The sequence below is a fragment of the Pteropus vampyrus genome, unplaced genomic scaffold (assembly GCF_000151845.1).
Source record: "Pteropus vampyrus isolate Shadow unplaced genomic scaffold, Pvam_2.0 Scaffold22, whole genome shotgun sequence".
Taxonomy (NCBI): Eukaryota; Metazoa; Chordata; class Mammalia; order Chiroptera; family Pteropodidae; genus Pteropus; species Pteropus vampyrus.
This window is the reverse complement of record NW_011888803.1, coordinates 12446677-12455324: the sequence shown is the minus strand read 5'-3', so window position 1 is coordinate 12455324 and position 8648 is coordinate 12446677.

Below are 8648 nucleotides of genomic sequence, written 5' to 3'. Positions count from 1 at the left end.
AGGGGTAGATGCCTGGAAGAGGGATTGCTGAGTCATATCATAATTCTATTCTTAATTTTTTAAGGAACTTCCAACTGTTTTCCATAGTGGCTATACCAATTTACATTTCCACCAGAAGTGTATGATGGTTCCTTTTTGCATACAATCTTTCCAACACTTGTTATTACTTGTCCTCTTGAAGATAGCCATTCTAATAGGTGTGAGCTCTTTGAGGTTTTGATTTGCATTTCCCTAATAGCTAGTGAAGTCGAGCATCTTTTCATATATCTTTTGGCCATTGGTATGTCTTCTTGGGAGAAGTGTCTGTTCAGGTCCTCTGCCCATTTTTCAATTAGATTGTTGTTGAGTTGTATGTGTTCTTTGCATATTTTGGATATTAGCCCCTTATCGGAGGTGTTTGCAAATATCTTCTCCCGTTCATATGGTTGCCTCTTTGTCTTGTTAATGGTTTCTTTTACTATACAGAAGCATTTTAGTTTGATATAGTCCCATTTATTTATTTTTGCTTTTATTTCCCTTGCCTTGGAGGTCAAATTCACAAAATCCTCTCTGAATCCAAGGACCATGAGTTTAGCACCTATGTTTTCTTCTATGCAGTTTACTGTTTTAGGTCTTATATTTAGGTCTTTGATCCATGTTGAGTTAATTTCAGTGTATGGTCACAGATAGCAGTCTAGTTTCATTCTTTGGCATGAAGCTTTCCAATTTTCCCAGTGCCATTTATTGAAGAGGCTTTCTTTTCTCCATTGTATATTTTTGGCTCCTTCGTTGAAAATTATTTTCCCATATATACAGGGGTTTATTTCTGGACTCTCCATTCTGTTCCACTGGTCTGTGTGCCTGTTTTTCTGCCAGTACTATGCTGTTTGGATTATTGTTGCTTTGTAATATAATTTGAAGTCAGGCAGTGTGATACCTCTGGGCTTGCTCTTTTTTCTCAGAATTGCTTTGACTATCCAGGGTCTTTTGTTATTCCATACAAATCTGATGCTTTTTTTGTTCTATTTATTTAAAAAATGCTGTTGCGATTTTGATGGGGATTGCAATAAATCTGTATATTGCTTTGGGTAATAAGGTTATTTTAACTGCGATGATTCTTCCAATCCATGAACACAGAAGTGTCTTTTGTTCTATTCAGGTCTTCAGTTGATTGAATGAGGCCCATCCACATTGCGGAGGGCAACCTCAAAGTCCACTGATTTAAATGTTAGTCTTACCCCCAAAACATCCTTACAGAAACATCCAGAAAAATGTGTGACCAAATACCTGGGTACCATGGCCCAGCCAAGATGGCACATATAATTAACCTTAACACTTTTTAAATTAACTTATTACTTAATTAAATTCATCTATAAGTAAAAAAGTAAAGATATTCATATACTTTCTTTTCAAATCTTTGCCCTCTTGTTTCTTGCTTTATTGCCCTGAAAAGGACCTCCAGTGATATATTGTTTGGAAGAGTGGGCATTGTTGCCTTATTCCCAAACTTACGAAGAAAGTATTCAACATATTACCATTATGTACGATGTTAGCTGTTTATTTTTCATAGATATTATACAAGAGAAACTCTTCTGTGTTCTGTCTACTCACAGAATACTCTCAATACTTCACTTCTGACATTTCTGGTCACCAAATGTTTATGGGTGTCTTCTCACACAAGCAAATCTCTGATTCTCCAGACACCAGCTGTGTGTCCTATAACTTAACTCAATTCTGACACTACCTATGTGGAGATAGTGTCAGTTGCACAAGACTGCCCCCACTGCAGATGCCAATTGCAAGTCCAGGCTATTGTCTGTGCATCTAACCAACCAGATATAAATTGGAGCTTACCATGAACCCCTCTTCAGGTTTGATCATTAGTTAGAATGATGCACAGACCTCAGGAAAACAGTTTACTTACTACATAACCAGTTTTTAATAAAAAGATAAGACTAAGGAAAAGCCATATGGAAGAGATGCATAGGGAAAGTTAAGGGGAGTGGTGCGGACGTCTATGACCACTCTGGGCACGCAACTCTCCCAGCACCCCCATATTTCACCAACACGGTGAATTCTGTAAAGCTCTCTGAACCCCCTACACACATTCTTACCGCCCCCCTCCTCAACCCCTAACCTAGAGCTTAGAATTTTTATGGAGGCTTCATTGCAAGACAGGATTGATTAAATCATTGGTGATCCATTCAACCTCTAGTCTCTTTCCCTTCCCTGAATATGGGGGGTGGGGGCGGGTAGGAGTGAGAGACTGAAAGTGTTAACCTTCTAATCATATAGTTGACTCCCCTGGCAACCAGTGCCCATATTGTAGTGATCTAAGGACTTTCCAAAATTCGCCTCATTAACATAAACTCAGGTGTGGTTGAAAGGAGTTTGTTATGAACAACAAAAGACCCTCATTTTACCTAGATCTACCTTTTGACCCAGCAATTGCACTTCTGGATATTTATCCAAAGAAAACCAAAACACTAATTCGTAAAGATCTATGCATCCCTATGTTCATGGCAGCGCTATTCACAATAGCCAAGTGTGGAAGCAACCTAAATGCCCATCAACAGACAGTTGGATCAAGGAATTATGGTTCATATATACAATGGAATATTACTCAGCCACATACACACAAAATAAAATCTTACCATTTGCAATGAGATGGATGAACCTAGCTAAAAGTTTTTATGCTGAGTGAAATAAGTCAGACAGACAAAGATAAATACCATATGATTTCACTTATCTTTGGAATCTAAGGGGAAAAAAATGAACAAACTAATGGAAAACAGACTCACAAAGAGGACAATCTGGTGACTGACAGAGGGGAAGCGAGTTCGGGGGCTGGAAGAAAGGGGTAAGGGGTTAAAGAAGTACAGATTAGTAGTTAAGAGATGGTCACAGGGATGGGGATGTAGTCAACAGTAATGGTCATGACATAGGGAGTGCAGTCAGCAGTAATGTAATGGCTCTGTGTAGAGCCAGATGGCTGATAAATCGGGAAGATTCCTTTATAAACTATATAAATGTCTAACCAATGTACTGTATACTTGAAACTAATAATTAAATGAAATAAAATGCTTAAAAAAAAAAAAGACCCTCATTTTACCTTTATGCTCCAGAGCTATTTCAGGAACTGAGAATAAAAACTAAATATTGTGACAAAAGACTCCTTTACTATTCTCATCACTTAGAAAATTACAAGTGTTCTAGGAATTCTGGATGAAAACCAAAATGTCTATTTCTTATTATATTACAATATCACAGTTGCCATAGTTCTAGTTTGCTGAAAATTTTTATTATGAATTGGTGTTAAATTTTATCAAATGCTTTTTCTGTATATTTTGAGCTGTTCAAACAGTTTTGCTCATTTATTAATGTGCTCAATTACATTAGTTTTCAAATGACTAACTTTGAATTCCTGGGATAAACTTCACTTGATTGCAGTATAGATCCTTTTTGTATATTGCTGAATTTAATTTGTTAATGTTTTGTTAATGAGTTTTGCATCTGTGTTCATAGAGGATAGCTAGTTTGAAATTTTCTCTCTTTTGAATATCTTTTAAAGGTTTTAGTATCAGTTATGCTGGTCTCATAAAAGGCATTTGGAAATGGTTTCTCCCCTATTTTAAGATTGATATCATTACCACTTTTAAGATTTAATGGAAATTACCAGTGACATAAACAGGGCTTGGAGTTTTGTTGTTTTTGCTGTTTTTTTAAATAACAAATTCAACTTCTGGAATAGATATGTTTGTTTAAATTTTCTATTTTATTACACATCAGTTTTGATTAGTTTTATTTTTTTAAAGAAATTTGTCCATAGTATTTCCTTATTATCCTTTTGCTGTTTGTAGGATTTGTGGTGATATCCCCTTTCATTCCTGATATTTAAAATTTGTGTTTTCTTTCTTGGTCAGTTTAGCTTAGCTAGAGGTTTATCAATTTTATCAATCTTTTTGAAGAACCAAATATCGACTTAATTGATTTTCTCTATTGTTTTATTTTTCTGTTTCTGATTTCTGCTTTTGTCTTTGTTTTCTTTATTATTTCCTAAATAAAATTACTTACTCTGGATTTAATTTGTTTATTTCCCCAGTTTCTTATGGAGAAATTTAGAGAATTGATTTTAGACATTTTTTCATTATCATTCAGTTCAAAAGATTTTCTAATTTTCCTTGTAATTTCCTCTTTGACCCAAGGGTTATTAGAAGTGTGTTATTTAATCTCCAAATATTTGGGAGCTTTCTTGAGTATCTTATTATTATTGATTTCTAATTCAATGATTTTATGATTAGAAAACATACTTTGTATGCTTCCAGTTTATTCAAATTTATTAAACGTTTTATGGCCTAGCATGTGGTCTATCTCAGTGAATATTTTATGTGCCCTTGAAAATAATATGTATTCTGTAGTTGTTGGTTGTTGTGTTCTGTAAATGTCAGTTATGTCAAGGTGGTTGATTGTGTTGTTCAGTTCTTCTATATTCTTAATGATTGTGGGGGGTGGGTCTAGTTGTTGGGAAGGCATTAAAATCTTTATAACTCTGGATTATCTATTTCTTTCTTTAGATCTGTCAGTTTTTGTTTAATGTATTTTGAAACTCTGATTTAGATACATACAGACTTAAAATTGTAATGTCTTTCTTGTGAATTGACCCTTTACTGTTATGAAATAGGACTTGTTATCTCTGGCAATACCGCTTATCTTGATGTATGTTTTGTTCTGATATTAATGAACTAATTCCAGTTTTCATATGCTTACTATTTTCATGGTATATCTTTTTCCTTCTTAATTTCAACCTATCAATGTCTTTATATTTGATATCACGTGATATCTGTTCTAGATATCACATTACCAGTTCAAAGTCCATGTGCCCAATACTTGGAAAGGCCGAAACTCAAAACGTCAGAGTTTAGAGCAAGAAAAGTTTTCTTGATTGAGAAGGCACCAACCGAGAAGATAGGAGACCTACTGGTGTCTCAAATCCATCTTAAGAAAGTATAGGCTCCTTTTATATTAAGGGAAGGGGGGAAATGGGAGGGGCAAGAGGTGATTGACAACCCCAGATATCTGGGCACTAGCAGGGGTTCAAGGAAGATTGTGCTTGTCTGTTGACCCTAGCTAATGTGAGTCTGGTCACGTGGTTCCTACAAATCTTTGAGAAGCAATACATATTCCCCTTATTGCCTCAGGGACTTTCTGATAAGGGGCTGTTTTTGTAAAACTCAAGCCACAAGCAGAATTCCTCTAATGATTAATATGTCTATATGCAAGCCACAAGCAGAATTCCTCTAATGATTAGTATGTCTATATGCAGAAGCTCTTAGCCTGAAGGCCATGGGAACAAGATGGAGTCAGAGAGGCTGAGCATTCACTCTGTTGCATTCATATTGTGGGATATTTTAGTTACCTATTGATATGTAGCAAACTACTCCAGGACTTGGCTGAGCAGCTCTGCTCCTTTTTTGGGGTTATTCACTTGGCTGAATCCATTTGGACTGAGCTGGAAGGGCCAAGAAGGTCTCACTCACTTGTCTGGTGCCTCAGTCTTTATCCAAATGGCTGTCTCAGGCTTCCTCATAGTATGGTGCCCTCAGGATATTTGAAACTCTTACATGATGGCTGACTTCTAAGAGGGAGTGTCATCAAAACAGTTATTCTAATTCATGTGCCCTTTTTTCTTCCTTGGTTACAGAAACTTAATTTCTTCCAGGTGATTTATTTTCAGGCCTGGTGTGCTTTAGGGGAAGCTGTACCTTTCTCTATTATCAGAGGGTGGAAATAGACTAGTTTAATAATCTGATCGTGATAAATTCAGGCCGCTTACTAGTGACATGTTTACCAACTGTGACACAACTTTGGATGAGGCTTGAGGTAAAATCAGAATAAGACTTTCTGGGAAAATGTTCTTCAAGTCTTAAAAAGGGACATGACAGAGGAATGACCTCTTTTTCTGTTTTTGAATATTATTATCTGTATGTGACATCTGGAACTATATGGCTATATTGCCACCATGAAGGAAGACAGCATGAAAGAACAAGACAACATACTGAAATGCTGAAGAGAAATATGGAAAAAAACCCAGGTCCTTGATGATATTACTGAGCATTAAGTCAACCCTTGAATCACAAGATTTCCCCCTTAGTTTTACTGAGTTATTATTGACATATAACATCGTACTAATTTAAAGTGTACAACATAATGATTTGATAATATGTATTGACATAATAATTACCACAATAAGTTAGGTTAACAGACATCATCTCACAAAGTTACAATTTTTTTCTTGTGATAGGAACTTTTAAATATGCAATACATATTTAGCAACTTTCAAATATGCAAGACAGTATTGTTAACCACAGTCACCATGCTGTACATTACATGCCCAGAATTTATTTGTCTTATAACTAGAAGTTCTTTTGACTACCTTTCCCCATTTCCCCTGTACCTCTGCCCCTACCTCTGGCAACCAACAATCTTACCTGTTTCTATGAGGGTGTTTTATTTTTTTTAGATTCCACATATAAGTGAGATCATACAATACTTTTCTTTCTGGCTTATTTCACTTAGCACAATACCCTCAAGGTCCATCCATGTTGTCACAAATGGAGGAACGAGGAGAATTTTGCCCTTCTGTTTTGTGAAGTAATTTTTACTCGTAGCCTAACATATTCTTAAATATATAAATAGAAGAGGTTAAAATAGAGGTGATAATGGACCCAGAGTTATTAATCCTCTACTAAGAAATGCTATAATATTATGATTGTTTATAGGGAAGATGTTTAATACATTTAAATCTATAGTACAAGTTGCAAAGCAAGTGAAACACATAGTATAAAGTTAAATTTTTACTTTATAAATCAAATTAAAAGCCAAAGAAACACATTTACTTTTTTCCTCCAAATGGCATCATTACTGTGGAACTGATCCTGGCAATAGACCTAAGGTTACATAGAGCTGGAGGTAAGAATCATGTTGTCAGAAAAGATTATCTTGAAGATAAAATCATGGTGATTAAGATCATATTTTTCAGCATTTCAATCAAATCAAAGATTTGGGTTTAAATATCCATAATTGGTTTATAAAAATAGAACAGAAAAGGAAATCCTTTAAAAAGCTCCAAATGAATAGATCTTGGTCCAGTGCAGTCACTCTTATCACAATTAGTGCCATGTGTCTTTATCACAAATATTTCTAATTGACAGTCATATAGCTTTAACGGCTTTAATTTTAATAAGGTGTATGAATAGCTTATTTAGATTCACATATTCTTTTGGTTTCCATAGAAGAGTAATCTTTAAGATACTGGGACCAATAAATGATTTTGCCCACTTTTTATCTTGCTTTGTCAGGTAAGGATATTAATTAAAAACATCTTTCGCCTATTTTATCATCATTATTTCTAAAAAGGAACAATGTTGAACACACCAAAAGGGTATAATCTTGGAATTTCTAAAAGGTTAAATTCTGCTTTATAAAATCATGTTAACTTAGTTTTGTTCATATATTTATCACAGACAGGTGAAAATTCTTCATGGACTAGCACAAGCCATAGATTTCAATAATTTTCTCCTAAATCTCCAAAAGACTGGAAAATGTTTACCGTCATCCTTCTATACTTAAAGGTAGCTTTTTTGTTTTTTTTTTCAGAGACCGTTTATTGTGTCTGTGACATGTAAGGCTTCATGGCAGTCACTCTGGAGAACCCCAAAGCATCTAAGATCTAGCCTCTGCCCTTTATGGCCATAAGACATGTCACAGAATCAGGAAAATCTTGTGTTCTTTGCACCAAATATTTTATATTTATTAAAGAAAATGCCAGTGGGTTTTTTTTGTTTTGTTTTCTTTTTTAGGTCTAGCCTAATTTCTCTCAGATCTCAGCCGAACAATTAGCAATGTTGATTTCGATAGCTCTAGGAAACCAGACATGTAGTGTTGTTAATCTCTAAGAGGTGAAGCTAATCAAAGGCCATAAAAGAACCACTACAGGAGAGTGTGAAGATTGCAGCATCCTATGAATAGGAGCCCAGCTACATGTGGACTCATCGCCTCTGGGGTCCATTCTTTTTGGCTCCTCACTGAGGCTTCTCTCTCTCTCTAGCCCAAAGAGGGCTAGAGAGAGAGAGAGCAAATGGCTGGAGAAGCACCCCTGTTATTTCTACGCTCTCTGATTCATCTAGCCCTCAGAACTCTCTCCTAAGAATGTCTGAATTTGATCAGGACTGTAAGATGATTATGTTCTCACTACAAGTGGATTGTGAACTAAATCTATCAGGCTGGCAGCCAAGATCAATATCCTTCTCTCTCTCTCTCTCTCTTGTTTTTTTTTAAGGAAGTTCCCTTCAGCAGAGGCCATTAACAGATATTCTGTCCATATCTCATACAGAGTTTTCTGGACTTGTCTAGTGGGTAAAATTAGCTGCAACCGTTGCTAATTTGGCTCAAGAAGAAGCAACAGCTTCCTGTTTCTGAAGAATATATGGAGCAATATTTGAGAATTTTTAAATGATCAACGAAGAAAACTGTTTAGAAAACAAAAATAAATAGTGATTTCCCCCAACACACACCCAAGTTACCTCTCCATTACTGTCAAGCCTTTCTTTTTACTATAAAACAAATCAACACAGGCAAGTGGAAATAGTCTAGTAGTTTATCACAGTTTC